Raw genomic sequence first — 16135 nt, 5'->3', positions numbered from 1 at the left:
ATCCTCTCCACATCCACTCTATCCAGGCCTTTCAACATTACTACAACTTGGTGAATTGTTCACTCTCCCCCCCACCCCCGTTTTCCTATCCCCCGAAGGTGAAAATCAAATCAAGCCCACTTCATGTCATCCTGTTACATATCAAATGGAAAGTTTCATCTAACGCATAATCCAACCTTCATTTCAACCTTTGTATTTAAATGTATTACAGTTCCTAAGACATGTCAACATCATTACCAGAACTAATAGACTCTGGCAAGTATAGCGGCATTTATCTCAACACAATAGAGACAGAAATAGAAAGACAGGTGGCACAGTGACATTCAATTAAGATATAATTGTTATTTTTTTAAATTTTGCTCATGATATTTAATATTCCACTAAGTTCAAGGGGGATAAATTGCAAAATTATTTTTAAAAGATCTCATACCAGATGAATCAAAAACATGTCCTATCCATCCCTCGATATCTTTGGTTCGTTACAGTGCAATATGAACATACAACATCTAATTACACTGAGCATTAAATTATACAGTATCACTGTGCTTTTATAAAGATACCCCACAAATTAATGCTTATTTAGTAGCAAGCCCATGTAGATTCATTTAAAGTCTAAGTCTCAATGTTTAAGAAAGTCAAATAGAACCATAAATGTGCACTGGATAATGAAAGAGATTAAAAAAAAGGAAACTTAATTCTAAAACCTCAGCTTCCTGGACTTCTGCAGTTCACTGGATTATCATAAGAGTGCTTTAGGCATACTCAAAACAGGATAATAGCAGGATTTCCTGATAGCCAACCATTTTAATTTCACTCTGCATGTTAGTCCATGGCCTCCTCTTCTGCCATGGAATGGCCACGCTCAGGGTGGAGGAGCAATGCCTCATATTCCGTCTGGCTAGCCTCCAACCTGTTGGCATGAATGTCGATTTCTCCAGTTTCCAGTCATTATTCACCCTCTCTCTCCCCCCCCCCCACCAATGAGGCATCACCTTTTGAAGATGTTCTCGATGACGGGGAGGGTTGTGCCCGTGAAGGAGCTGGCTGAGTTTACAGCCCTCTGCAACCTCTAGCCATCCTACACATTGGATGCTGCATAGCAGGCAGCGATGCAACCCAGCAGAATGCTTCTCATCTGCAGAAATGTCAGTGGTCTTCGGTGACACATCAAATCTCCTCAAACTCCTAATGAAGTATAGCCACTGATCTGCCTCGTACATGATTACATTGACGTGTTGGGCCCACTGCAGCTCCTTGGAGATTTTGCCTTGAAGCTGCCGGCCCCTCAGCGAGGGCTGGTGTGTGCTCTACCAACACAATCAATTCCTTGGCCTTGCTGACACTCTGTCTTCTGAGCACGAACCTTGGCCCACACACACCCACCCAGCACCTTCCTGCTACCTATCCAAAAGGGACAGTGTGCTTTACAACCTATCTGATCATTGAAATTAAATAAATGACAATAAAATATTTGGCTTTAGCCCTCAAGCATTAAAAAAAAACGCTGGATTAACAGGTAGGGAAAGAAAGCCAAGCTGCAGTGTTAAATCTTCAGGCCTCAATATCAGTATTAACTAAGAGAACCAGAGACAATAATCATCCCACCGGCTTTTCTCGCATCCTGGATGTCTTAGTAGCCCTGAAGCGCCTTCCGGAAGGGAGTTTTTGGAAAAGGCAAGTGGGTAATGTCTCAGCTTCAGGACTAGGGCTGCCAGACCGGGTAACAGCTTCTTCCCTTGGGCTACGAGACTGATGAACACCCTGCCATCACTGAGGCCCCATCATTAGGACAGCGAGCTGTTTACAGTTTACCTGGGCTGCGCACCACACGCTTTTTCAGTTATATTTTATTAAATTATTTCTGGTATTATTTTGTGTTATGTGCTGTGTGTGACATATGTTTTGTGGGTGCACCGTGGTCCAGAGGAACACTTTTTTTTGGTTGTGTATATGTACAGTCAGATGATAATAAACTTGGAAGAGAAGTGTTTTCCTTCTCTGATTTATAGCAATATTACATAATACAGATTGAAATTAGTGTGTTCTAATTGCTTCTCTATAACTCAAAGAAAGGACGGTATTTCAAAGTTCTGAGTAGATTGATTATAAAAAGAGCATATAGAAGGGAGCATGGCCAGGATGATGGGGATTCTTGATGTGGATGCTGCTTTCTTGTGGCAGTGCTCTTTGTAAATGTGCTCAGTTGTATGAAGAGCTTTGCCAGTGATGGACTAGGCTCTTCTGTTCTTGGACATTGATGTTTCCTAACCAGGCCGTGATGCCACCAGTCCGGATACGCTCAACTGTGCATCAAAAGAAGTTTATTTCTGGCTTTGCCTCAACAAGTCTTTGCTCAGTTTCTCTGTCAGGAGATTGAGGAAAGAAGTCTTTGACAGTGACTGTCAAATTACAGCTCAGATGGGCCAGGAAGGATTGGAAATCACAGAGGTGTGCCCATGACCTTCCAAACAGTAGAACTGGTTCAGGCACGGTAAGCACAAGAGATTCTGCAGATGCTGGAAATCCAGAGTAACACGCACAAAATGTCTTTCAGCTGAATTCACTGTATTGTGGTCACCTTTGTGAAGCCAGTTCTCTATCTTCTCCAGGAAAAATAGCACAGAGGTGGCAATCTGTATTGGTTCTGTGTTTCATTAATGTAGCGACAATGTGCTGAGTAATGGAAGCATAGAACAAGATGCTGCAAGGTAAAATCCTATAATGCAGTGACCAGAACGACTCCAAAAGGGAGGCCACGGTAGCGTAGTGGTTTAATGACACTGTTACAGCTCGCAACATTCCATCGTTCAGAGTTTAATTCCAGCATCCCCTGCAAGCTAACTTGTACGTTTCTTCTAGTTGTACCAAACTACGATTCAAGATTGTTTAATGTCATTTCCAGTTCACAAGTGTAAAGGAGAACAAAATGACTGTTACTCCAAATCCCATGCAGCACAAATGAAAACTTAATTAGGTAAAGAACACAGTAAATATAAATACAGGAGATAGCTTATATCAGACTTGTAGCTTACATATACAGAACATAGTCCTCAATAGAGTGAACGCTAAGAGGATCTTTCCTCTGGTGGGGGGAGTCGAAGAGCAGAGGTCACAGCCTCAGAATACAGGGGCATCCTTTTAGAACAGAGATGAGAAGGAATTTCTTTAGCCGGAGGGTGGTGAATCTATGGAATTCATTGCCACAGGTGGCTGTGGAGGCCAAGTCATTGGATATACGTATTTATGGCAGAGGTTGATAGATTCTTGATTAGTCAGGGTATGAAGGGATATGGGGAGAAGGCAGGGAATTGAGACTGAGAGAGAAAATGGATTGGCCATGATGAAATGATGGAGGAGACTCGATGGGCCAAATGGCCTAACTCTTATGGTCTTCTTTACAGGTATGTACATAGATTGATTGTATGTCCATGAAATGTCACTAAGCACAGAAGTGTCTGTACATAAGGTGATTTGGGGCAGGCTCTGTGAGTCACAGTGGCAAATCCACACTACTTCCTGCCCCTGTTAACTAGGTAGATAGAGATTACTGGATTGGGACAATTTAGAACATGGACTGTAGGACAACACAGACCGTTCAGCCCATGAGGAGAGGGCTAGCATTTCGTTATATATATCTAACTACAAGAAGTGTTGAGATATTTTCTTGCCCATCAACCCAAGAAAAAACAGGGAGCAAGGCTGTACAGGGACTTTGGCCCACGATGTCGTGCCGACCCGGTAACCTACTCTAAGATCAAACTAACCCTTCCTTCCCACATAGTCCTCCATTTTTCTATCAACCATGTGCCTATCTAATAGTCTCCTGAATGTCCTAATGTATCTGCCTCTACGATCATCCCATCAGTGTGTATCACGCACTCACCATTCTCTGTGTAAGAAACCTACCTCTGATGTCCCCCCTATACTTTCCTCCAATCAGAGTCATTTAAATGCCCCTGGTGTATCTGCCTCCACCACCACCCCTTTCACCTTCAAGTTGTTGATTCGTGTTCTTCTAGAACAAAGAACAGGCCCTTAGGCCCATGATGCAGTGCCAGCCCTTTAACCTACTCCAAGACCAATCAGAATCAAGTTTAATATCACCCGTCTACACTGTGAAACTTGTTGGCTTTGCAGTTGCAGTAGAATGCAACACATAATAATAAAACTATGAATTACAGTAAATAAATAAATATATATAGAGAGAGGGTTAAATTAAATAAATAATGCAAAAAAATAGTGAGGTAGTGTTCATGGGTTCAATGTCCATTCAGAAATCTGATGGCAGAGGGAGAGAAGCTGTTCTTGAATCATCGAGTGTGTGTTTTTAGGTTCCTGAACCTCCTTCCTGATGGTAGCAATGAGAAGAGAGCACGTCCTGGGTGATGGGGGTCCTTAATGATGGATGCCGCCTTTTTGAGGCTTTGCTCCTTGAAGATGTCCTGGACCTAACCCTTCCCTCCATTTTTCTTTCATCCATGTGGCAGACTTGTCTCACAGTGAGAGTCCCTGATCAGATACATCGCACTGTTGTGAATTCACAGGTAGTTTAACCTCTCATCGATCACATAAAAAACAAGGTAATGCAGCTTACGAGAAATTAATTCTAATGCACTTTGCAGTGCCAAATACCTAACATTTCAGGAATATTTGGTCACCATGCAACCTTCTGACACCATAGCATCTGTCAAATTCAATTCCATACAATTAATTGCTCGGAAAGAGAGGCATTAACTTTTACACAGAGAACCCGAATGGAGCTGTCTGCAATCACAAACACTGGGCCTGCTAAACTAAGAAGAACAAATACATCACTAATACTTTTACAATGAGTTTTTTTTAAACTAGAATCAGAATCAGGTTTAATATCACCAACATATGTCGTGAAGTATGTTTTCACGACCAGAATGAAAGACCTTCCCTTTTTGTGAGGGAGTCAGAAACCAGAGAAGCAACTTACAACTCTCTAGTCTCATAATGAACATAAGATATAGGAGCAGCATTAGGCCATTCAGCCCATCAAGTCTGCTCTGTCATTCCATCATGGATGATTTATCTTCCCTCTCAACTCCATTCTCCTGCCTACCAATGAACAAAAGCAACAGAATTCTATTCACTTCACCAGTTCATTTAAAGAAGAAAATATATAAATAAAATTTGCATAATTTACATAATTTAGGTAGTAATTGCTGCTATTGGGCCAGACAGTATTACAAATAGCCAAGCTGAGATCCAAAAAATCCTTTCATCTTCATTTAAACTATTTTAAAAGCATTGCTTGCAATGATCATTTTGGATTTATTGAATACATCGTGCAGCTGTCAACCATTTCAGTGGTAGAAAAATTGTAAATTCATTACTCAGTAATGACCTCAAATATTTGGCAAAGGAATTAATGGAGCAAGCATTCTATTTTATATATTTTCCATAATTATTTTTGATTTTAAACTTTTAAAAGTATTTGGAGTAACATGCACAAATTGCTGGGGGAGCACAGCAGGTAGTTCAGCATCTCTGGATAGAACTATGACTACCACTGTTTATTCCCTTCCACAGATAGAACGCAGAACAGCACAGCCCAGGAACGGGCCCTTCAGCCCACAATGTTGTGCCGATCCGATTAAATTAGTCATCAAATGGCCAACCAAACTAATCTCTTCTGCCTACACAACGTCCATATCCCTCGACTTTCCTCACTTTCATGTGTCCATCTAAAATCTCTTGAAAGTCCCCAGTGTATCTGCCTCTACCCAGTCAGCACATTCCAGGCACTCTCCACTCTCTGTGTAAAAAATTTGCCCCTCAATTCTCCTTTGAAGTTTCCCCCTCTCACTTTAAATGCACGCCCTCTGGTTTTAAACATTTCAACCTGATACTGTCTGTCAAATGAACAGTTGCATTTCCTCTCCATAGATGCTATCTGACCTGTTGAGTTCCCCCAGCATTATGTCTGTGTTACTCTGGATTCCCAGCGTCTGCAGAACCTCTTGAGTTAATGAATTAAGACCCGTATCTCAATAGCATTGTATTGTTGATATGAAGAGGCGTGTTTCTTGGTAAATGTTTTGATATTTCTACATGTGACAAATAAAACTAATCATTAATCTTTACCTAATTTAATCAACAGACTAAAAGTAACATTCTCAACTACAATGCTGCAACATTTGACTACATGAGTAATCTTCCAGCCAAGATGATATTCAGAGAAGGAAGTTGACAGGAAACGATAAACTTACCGTTTAGATTCAGTTTCAAGTGCCCTCCCTCCTTGGTCAGTGGCCCGAAGGAGAGGGTGAGAGAATCTCACAAATACCTGTAGATCTGTAATGGTGACTGTCGCTCATTTTCAGCTTTGTGCTCTTTGAGACGGTTTCTTGAAAAATAAATATCTGCCCACAACATGTGCCATTGTCAGAGCAAGCTCCTGTCAGTATAGGAGCGATGCTCTTCAAACACCAATTACCAGTGATCAGTAGTGCTTTCAAAGAAAAAAATACTTGCAGACCTTGAATGAGAGCTTTCGATGGAAATATCTTTGGTAACTGTATTACAGAGGCATCATTGCACAGACTGTCTGTTTGTCAGCATGTAACCATGGCGATCGACGCGTAGCTCTGTGTGTGTGTGTGTGTGTCTTCCTTAAAGCACACTGCAAAGTCTGCAACCAAATTTTCTTTTATTTTCCCCACTGTGTAGTTATTTCAGTTCCGCTTCCTGGTAGTAGAGCAGACTAATTTTCATTAAACAGGTGGCGACAAACAACTAGGAGCTGAGGGTTGTATCAAGTACAGTTCCTGATGTGTGATACTGTTAGCCTTCTGGACACCCTGTCTGAATGCCCTGTGCACCCCTCACACCCCCCCGCCCCGCAGCTCACAGACACACTCGCACCCTGCACTGGTCACCCCTCATCTGCCCTGTGCACCCCCACCCCCCCCCCCCCCGCAGCTCACAGACACACTCTCACCCTGCACTGGTCACCCCTCATCTGCCCTGTGCACCCCCACCCCCCCCCCCCCCCCCCGCAGCTCACAGACACACTCTCACCCTGCACTGGTCACCCCTCATCTGCCCTGTGCACCCCCACCCCCCCCCCCCCGCAGCTCACAGACACACTCTCACCCTGCACTGGTCACCCCTCATCTGCCCTGTGCACCCCCACCCCCCCCCCCCCCGCAGCTCACAGACACACTCTCACCCTGCACTGGTCACCCCTCATCTGCCCTGTGCACCCCCACCCCCCCCCCCACCGCAGCTCACAGACACACTCTCACCCTGCACTGGTCACCCCTCATCTGCCCTGTGCACCCCCACCCCCCCCCCCACCGCAGCTCACAGACACACTCTCACCCTGCACTGGTCACCCCCCGCCCCGCAGCTCACAGACACACTCTCACCCTGCACTGGTCACCCCTCATCTGCCCTGTGCACCCCCACCCCCCCCCCCCCCGCAGCTCACAGACACACTCTCACCCTGCACTGGTCACCCCCGCCCCGCAGCTCACAGACACACTCTCACCCTGCACTGGTCACCCCTCATCTGTTATTGCTGCTGCTTCACTTATTTATGCAACTACCTTTATAAATGATGGACCCCATCAGCCAGGACATGCCCTCTTCTCATTGCCACTATCAGGGAGAGGGTACAGGAAACACTCAATGTTTCAGGAACAGCTTCTTCCCCTCCACCATCAGATTCCTGAATGGATGTTGAATCCATGAACACTACCTCACTATTTTTTTAATCTCTTTTTCCACTATGTATTTAATTTAACTTTTTTTATATATGTATGTATTTACTGTAATTTTTTTTATTATTACTGCGTAACAACAATCACGACATATGTTGGTGATATTAAACCTGATTCTGATGATAATAGTGACAGTGACATTATACTCTTGTACATAAATATGCACATTGCACTTTATATCAACGTCAGGCCAAGCCTCTGTGGAGCTTGTGCTAATATTATTTTGTGACAGTAGCCACTTTATTTATTTATTGATACAGCATGAAACAAGCCCTTCCAGCCCTTTGAGCCATGTCGCTCAGCAATCCCCTGATCTTCATCCTTGCCAGGTCACGGGAAAATTTACAGTGACCAATTAACCTCCCAACCAGTAGGTCTTTGGACTGTAGGAGGAAACCAGAGCACCCAGAGGAAATCTACATGGTCACGGAGAAAACATACTGACTCCTTATAGAGAGTGTTGGGAATTGAACCCGGGTTGCTGGTACTGTAAAGCATTGAGCCAATCACCCTCCCGTATCCCTGTATTTAATAAAGTTGTCCCTGAGTTCTGCTGAGCATGTCTGCATGCTTTTATGCACTGAGTTCTCTAGATTGCTAAAGAATCAGGATCCAACAGGTACACACTCCGAATGAAGTAGATTGTGAGTTTAAGAGTCTATCTTTTCGTATCAGGGCATTGCTGACTGAATATTTCCCTCCACAGACGCTGCCTGATCCTCTGTTCATCCAGCTGTTGGATTTTTTTGCTCCAGTTTTATCATCTGCTGTTCCTTGTGTCTCTGCTATATTTCTGACTGTTCATGTGTAACATCTGGAAATCTCCAATTGAGTTTGGGAGCAGAGAAGTAAGTGTGTGTGTGTGTGTGTGTGTGTGTGTGTGTGTGTGTGTGTGTGTGTGTGTGTGTGTGTGTGTGTGTGTGTGTGTGGTGGGTCTCGGCGTTTATTCTGTATGGAAATACTATCTTCCCTTTGAAGGTTGGTGGATTCACTTGCCAGTTCAAGCTCAAGTTTACTGCCATTCCTCCATTCACACGTGTACAGCTAAATGAATCAACGTTCCTCCAGGGACAAGATGCTCATTCTACACAGTTGCCATATTTTCTGGAACCAATCTACATGCGCGGCCATGAACTGGTGGGCCAGGTGTGGGAATGTAGCGCTCGACCCCATATTTTGTGAATGATTTAACATTGCAAATCTGCAATTTGTTTAGTTACGTCTCCCTGTCGTTGTGGAAGGGCGACGCCTCTCTGTCTCTTTATTAGGGAGAGAGAGAGAGTCTGTGGCATGTCAAATTGTTGATTAGCCTGTGTTGTAACGCAGATCACGGTCTTTCTTGGCCCCTTGGTGGGCGGAGGGTGCTGATGCTGTTTTGTGGAAGGGGGTGGGGGGTCGTTGCTTTGCTGCTGCTTGTATGTGGGAGGGGGGAGTAGGGGGCTCGGGGTTTCTACCATGTTAATTGTCACTCATTCTTTGGGGCATTCTGCTGTCTGTGAAGAAAAATGATTTCAGGATGTACATTGCATACATTTCTCTGATACCAAATGGAATTATTGAACTGTAGTGGAGAATGTGGGCTTGCTAGGGTCTGGGAATTCGCCCAGCAGACGAGTAAACTCACATGCGATGGTGCATGTGCTTGACAGAGTCATTGTGGGGAACTTGCTGGGGAGCAGGGTAACGACCCAAAATCCTTGACATTCACAATCTGGCTGTTCTTAAGATTGACTAACAGTCCTTGGGCACACAGTAAACCTGCACCGAGCAGAGGTCTATCCACTTTCGCCAGGACAAAATCCCAGGCGTAATGTCACCCACTGAAGCAGAGCATCACCCATCGTGTCCCATAGGCCCAGATCCTGCTGCGATTGGCGGCCTCCAGTGAGGTTTCATTGCTCTTTGCCTTCTCATCAATAGGCAATGCTGGCAGCTCACTCACTTGAGCACCCGTGTCACACAAGAAGCATCACCCTGCAAGGGTGTCTGTGATGAACAGGAGACGTCCCTGGCAGCTGGAACCCACAGTGTTCCCAGACCTCTGATGTCCTGATGCACTGGCACTGTCAACGCTGCAAGGCAGTCGTCACTTCCTAGCCTTCCTACCAAAGCAAGCATGGTAAAAGCACAGGCCCAGTGTCATCTGTTTCAGAGGCACGGGTGTCCTTATGTTGACCAGACTTACTGAGGTGGAGAAAGGAGGAGGAATGATGTATCACTGCCCGGCTGAGTGTCGACTGGCAGCCATTTTAGCAAGCTCCCATTCGTCCATCACAGGTGAATCAGCCAGGACTACGTGAACTGGACCAGGCATGAACAGTTCTTTAAAATTAAAATGAGGATGGTGATTTCCCAGGAGAGCAGCATGTGGTCCATTAGCTCTATAGGCTTACCATCGCTGAGACTGGACAAGGAGAGCAACTGTTTGGCATGCACAGACACCGATAGTCCAAAAGTCTGTAAAAGGTGAGTGTTCAGTGATTGGTAGTTATCGTGTTCAGGTGGCTGTTCTAGTAGACTCACCACCTTCGTTGCCGTACAGTTACTGAGCAACACTACCACACAAAAATATTTGGTGTTGTCTGCGATGATTTTTCACAGCACGAATTGGGCCCCAGGTTGTACAAACCAAAGAACACACACAAAATGCCGGTGGAACGCAGCAGGCCAGGCAGCATCTATAGGGAGAAGTTCAGTCGACATTTCAGGCCGAGATCCTTTGTCAGGTCTCGGCCTGAAACATCAACTGAACTTCTTCCTACAGATGCTACCTGGCCTGCTGCATTCCGCCAGCATTTTGTGTGTGTTGTTGTTCGTCGACAGTGCTTCTTCCTATAGATGCTCTCTGGCCTGCTGCGTTCCACCAGCACTTTGTGTGTGTTGTTGTTCGTCGACCGTGCTTCTCCCTATAGATGCTGCCTGGCCTGCTGCGTTCCACCGGCATTTTGTGTGTGTTGCTTGAATTTCCAGCATCTGCAGATTTCCTCGTGTTTGCATGTACAATCCAAGGAATGGCATTCTGTTCCAAAAACTCCTGCAGTTTCAAAGTGATTGCATTGGCCAACATGTTAAATAACTCTGGAATAATCCTAGAGTATCGGGGTCACCAATGTTGGTTTTCACAAGTAAAACAAAATGAGGCGTTTTATGTTTAAGAAAGTACCAAAAACTAAACACAAAGTGCAGTAAAAATACTTTACGTAATCACATCAGAGCACCTCTTAAGGTGAATACCAATTCAGTGTCGGTGGCTGTGAATTCTGTACGTTTCCATAAATTACATTACCCTACAGGGGATACAGCCCAGTCCATCACGGATAAAGTGCTCCCCCCTCACCCCCCGCTGAACATATCTACATGGAGAATTGTCTCAGGAAAGCAGCATCCATCATTAGGGACCCCCACCACCCAGGCCATGCTCTCTTCTGTTCTCGCTGCTGCCATCAGGAAGAAGGTACAGGAGACTCAGGACCCACAGCACCAGTTATTACCCCTCAATCATCAGGCTCTTGAACCAAATGGATAACCTCACTTGCTCCATCATTGAAATGTTCCCACAGCCTATGGACTCACTTTCAAGGACTCTTCATCTGGTGTTCTCGATATTTATTGCTTATTTATTATTATTCTCTCCTTTCATCTTTCTCTTCATATTTGCACAGTTTATTGTCCTTTGCACACTGGTTGCCCATGATGTTGGTGCAATCTTTCCTTAATTCCATTATGGTTACTGGATTTATTGAGTATGTCTGCAAGAAAATTAATCTCGGGGTTGTATGTAGTGACAAATTGTGGTAAACTATGTATACCTGTCTGGACACGCCCCTCTGCTGACTGCTCCTGTGACTCCTCCCACAGACCCCTGTATAAAGGCGGTTGGAGGCACTGCTCCTCCCTCAGTCTCCAGGATGTTGTGGTCACTTTTGCAGCTAATAAGAGCCTATCATTTGCCTCCCGTCTCCGAGAGTTATTGATGGTGCATCACAAATATAGTATGTACTTTGATAATAAGTTTATTTTGAACTTTGAACTTTAATTTCTACAGATGTGCTGCTTAAAGAGCACTGGTTGCATCCCGTATGGCAGAATCAATGCACAGGATTGGAAAAGACTGGAGAGGATGATAATCTCATTCATGGGCATGAGCCCCCCCCCCCCCGAATCTGAGGACTCCTTGAAAAGGAGATGCTTTAACAAAGTGGCATCCATCATTGAGGAGCTCCACCATCTGACACATCCCCTCTTCTCATTGCTACCATCAGGGAGGAGGTACAGAAGCCTGAAGGCACACACTCAGCAGTTCAGGAACAGCTTCTTCCCTTCCACCATCAGATCTCCATGTGCTCAAAAAAAAAACAAAAGTCAAAAGTTAATTTATTATCAAAGAACATATATGTTATGATATACTATCCTGAGATTCACTTTTTTGCAGGCATTTATAGGAACATAAAAGCACAATAGAATCAATGGAAAACTACACTCAAGCAAAGACTGATAATTAATGTGCAAAAGAAGCCAAACTGGGCAAATATAAAATATAAATAAACAGTACGGAGAACATGGGTTGGAGAGTCCATGAAAGTGGGTCTGTGGGTTGTGGAATCAGTTCAGGGATGAGGAGAGAGAAGTTATCCACGCCGGTTTAGGAGCCTGATGGTTGCAGGGTATAAACACTAACTCACTGTATTGCTCTCTTTATGAGCCATGTGGTTAGTTATGTTTATATACTGCTATTGCAAAACAACAAATTTCATAGTGTTATGCCAGTGATAATAAACCTGATTCTGATTCCGATAATCTTATTTTCCATTTTTCCTTTCAAAGTGGATGACCTTGCATTTACCTATGCTGTACTCCATTAGCCAGAATCTTGCCCACTCACTTAACTTATTTATATCTTTCTCCAGGCTCTCTGCATCCTCTGCACTAGTTGCTTTTCCACCTGATTTAGTGTCATCAGTAAACTTATACTTGGCCCTCTGTTCCTAATCGTTCGGTATATCGTGAGTTCATGTCTATTGTGGGCCAAGCACTGACCACTACAGCACTCTGCTCAACACTGACTGCCAACTAGATAAACACCCATTTATCCCAACGCTCTGTCCTCTATCCACTAACCAATCCTCTATCTGTGCTAATACATTTCCACCAACTCTGTGCAGACCATTCACTGCAGAACTGGTCCAACGCAAAGGTGGAGGACAATGTTCACCATCATCTTCTTTGACAGATGTCCAGCTGACTGCCCATTTCTAATAAAAGCCAAGCTGAGTTGTCAGTTGTTGCACACTATTGGAAGTTGAAACACACACAAAATGCTGGAGGAACTCAGCAGGTCAGGCAACATCTATGGAGGTGAATAAATAGTTGACATTTCAGGTGAGACCCTTCATCAGGATTCAGATGAAACAGCCCTCCTTTTTTCTCAAGTCCTGATGAAGGGTCTTGTATTTTGTGAGTGCTGCTCTGGATTTCCAGCACCTGCAGAATCTGTTGTATTTATGTCTCACTGTATCAGTTCACCTCTTTCCATTTCAAGTACCTAACCAAGTTGTTAAGTGACACCGCTGTATCTTCCTCTGGCAGCTCTTCCATACACTCATCAGTCTCTGTGTGAGAAAGTTGCCCCTTAGGTCCCTTTCAAATCTCTCTCCTCGCACCCCAAACACAATTTTGTAGATTCTGCAGATGCTGAAAATCCACAAAGGGCTGGAAGAGAGGATGAGGAAGCCAGAATAAGGGAGGAGGGGGAGGATACGAGCTGGAAGGCAACTGGTGAGATTAGCTGAGGAGGAACGTGAGTGAGTGGGAGAATGAAATAAAAAAACACGGCAACACGAGTATTGATTTCTTCAACTTCTGGTAATTTCTCACACTCCTCTTTCTCTTCACCATTCCCCATTCCTCTTTTACTCCTTCTCTTCTCCTGCCTATCACCTCCCCTGGTGCCCCTCCTCCTTCCCTTTTTCCCACGGTCCACTCTCCTCTCCTATCAGATTCCTCCTTCTGCAACCCTTTGCCTTTTCCACCTGTCACCTCTCAGCTTCTAACTTCATTCCCTATCCCCCTCGATGATTACTGATAAAGCTTACCCCTCAAAAACAAGGCCAGAACATTTATAATGTTGGTATCGGTGTTAACTCGTTTTAACTCTTTCTTTACGATTGCAGCGGGAAATCCAGTTTTATTCCCAGAGACTGGGTTTGTAAAGGGAAATTCAGTTTTGTTCCCAGGGATAACTTTCAGATGGAGGTGAAACCAGATTGTGAGATATCAATCTGCTCTGGATATATAAACACTGCCTCACTACTCTTACGCACTGCTTATTTAATTTACTTTTTTCATGCGTACTTTTTATCGCCATTTATAGTTTCTATTATTATGTATTGCAATGTAGGCTGCCACAAATCAGCAAATTTCACAACACATGTCAGTGATCATTGTCTTCTCTGTGTACTGTGTTGTATGATGTGGGCCATCATGGTCTTTCCATCACCATGATTGTTTTTGGCTAATTTTTCTACAGAAGTGGTTTGCCATTGCCTTCTTCTGGGCAGTGTCTTCACAAGACGGGTGACCCCAGCCATTATCAATAATCTTCAGAGATTCTCTACCTGGTGTTGGTGGTCACATAACCAGGACTTGTGATATGCACCGACCGCTCATACAACCCTGATCTCTAAGCAAGTGCTTTACCTTGCCCAAGGGTGAACTGCAGGCAATCAGAAGGAAGGAGCACGCTACCCCAAACTGCAACATTCCACGAAAATTGTTTCTTCCCCATTCAATGTCAGTGGAGAGAACCGTCACCTCCGACCTGTGGGCTTGAGGCTTCTCTTCTGTCTGTAAGCACAAAAAGCTGAGGTTGATCAATTCTTGATTAGGAACGGCGTCACAGCTAATGGGGGTCTTGTAGCCATGTGTGCGGATGATACTAAGATAGGTGGGGGAGCAGTGATGCACCATCAATAACTCTAGGAGACTGGAAGTGAACGATAGGCTTTTATTAACAGCGAAAAGGAAGCACGACATATTGAAGACTGAGGGAGGAGTAGTGCCTCAATCGCCTTTATACATGGGTCTGTGGGAGGGGCCACAGGAGCAGTCAGCAGAGGGGCGTGTCCAGACAGGTATACATAGTTTACCACAAGCAGGTAGCAGTGAGGAATTGATGCACCATCAATAACTCACACTGAGACGTAAGGCGAGATATCGGTTTTTATTGACTGGAAGAAGGAACCAGGAGTGAGTGTCCATCATACTATGTCCTGGAGACTGAGGCCAAGCGTCAGGCCTCAGATCGCCTTTATACAGGGGCATGTGGGAGGAGCCACAGGAGCAGTCAGCAGAGGGCGTGTCCAGACAGGCACATAGTTCACCACAGGAAACAGGGAAATCTGCAGAAGGAACTGGTCAGATTGGGCAAAGAAGTGGCAGATGGAATATTCTGCAGAGAAGTGTATAGTCATCATGCTCTTTGGTAGAAGGAATTAATGCACCATCAGTAATTCACTCTGAGACGTAAGGGCGAGATATTGGCTTTTATTGACTGGAAGAAGGTACTACATCCAGGAGACAGAGAGCCCGGGCTCAGACCTCAATTGCCTTTATACAGGGGTCTGTGGGAGGAGCCACAGGAGCAGTCAGCAGGGGGTGTGTCCAGACAGGTATATGTAGTTCACCACAGTAGTAGAGTGCTTAAAGGTGAATAAAGGAGAACATTCAGAAATCAAAGGTGTAAGGGGACTTGGGAGGATTTGTGCAGGATTCCCTTAGGGTGAACTTGAAGTTGAGTCGGTGGAAAGGGAAGGAAATGCGATGTTAGCATTCATTTTAAGATGAATAGGATATAAAAACAAGGATATAATGCTAAGGCTTTGTAAAGCATTGTTCAGACTGCACTTTGGAGCACTGAGCAGATTTGGCTCCTTATCTATGAAAGGATGTTCTGGTATTTGAGAGGGAGTTACTAGATTTCAAGTGTATCCCTTCCAACAGTATCTAGAAAGTACAGAAAATAATCACAGCATTTATAAAGCATTTGAACATGTACAGCACATGAGTAGGAAAGGAATGTTGAGATATGGGCCAAACATATGAAAGGTGGATATTTTGTTCAGATTGGACAATTTGGGCTGAAGGTTCTGTTTCTGTGCTGCACTACTCGTTGACTAAGCAACTGGAGGTGATCTGCTCATCTAATCAGCCACAATGTCAGTGCAAAGTGTCATCTTCTCTTAACCTCTGTTAACAGGAGACAAGCTGAACCTGGTTTTCTTTTGCTGATTTGGGGTTCAGCCATGCATCACGGAACTAAAGGTTGGCGTTACGGCGACAGCACGGTGATGCAGAAGGTAGGACTAGACGCGACGCATGCGCTTTGA

General features: G+C 44.5%; 1 protein-coding gene and 1 long non-coding RNA gene across 2 annotated transcripts in view; both read right to left on the bottom strand.

The window, feature by feature from the left end:
* Window positions 1-6565, bottom strand: part of vwa5b1 (von Willebrand factor A domain containing 5B1) — a 192634-nt gene extending 186069 nt beyond the window's left edge. Inside the window, exon 1 of the mRNA XM_059952343.1 lies at window positions 6506-6565. The gene's annotated coding sequence lies outside the window, so the exon portion shown is untranslated. The remainder of the gene's footprint in view (window positions 1-6505) is intronic.
* A 5266-nt stretch (window positions 6566-11831) lies between these two features.
* LOC132382267 (uncharacterized) lies at window positions 11832-15008 on the bottom strand. The gene is made up of 3 exons (XR_009508262.1): window positions 14943-15008; window positions 14448-14594; window positions 11832-12094 (listed from the first exon to the last, which is right to left on the bottom strand). It is a non-coding gene; the product is annotated as an uncharacterized LOC132382267 (long non-coding RNA).
* Window positions 15009-16135: the final 1127 nt, after the last annotated feature.

Source organism: Hypanus sabinus, chromosome 27 (assembly GCF_030144855.1).
Source record: "Hypanus sabinus isolate sHypSab1 chromosome 27, sHypSab1.hap1, whole genome shotgun sequence".
NCBI lineage: Eukaryota > Metazoa > Chordata > Chondrichthyes > Myliobatiformes > Dasyatidae > Hypanus > Hypanus sabinus.
This window is presented reverse-complemented; position numbering and strand designations above follow the sequence as displayed.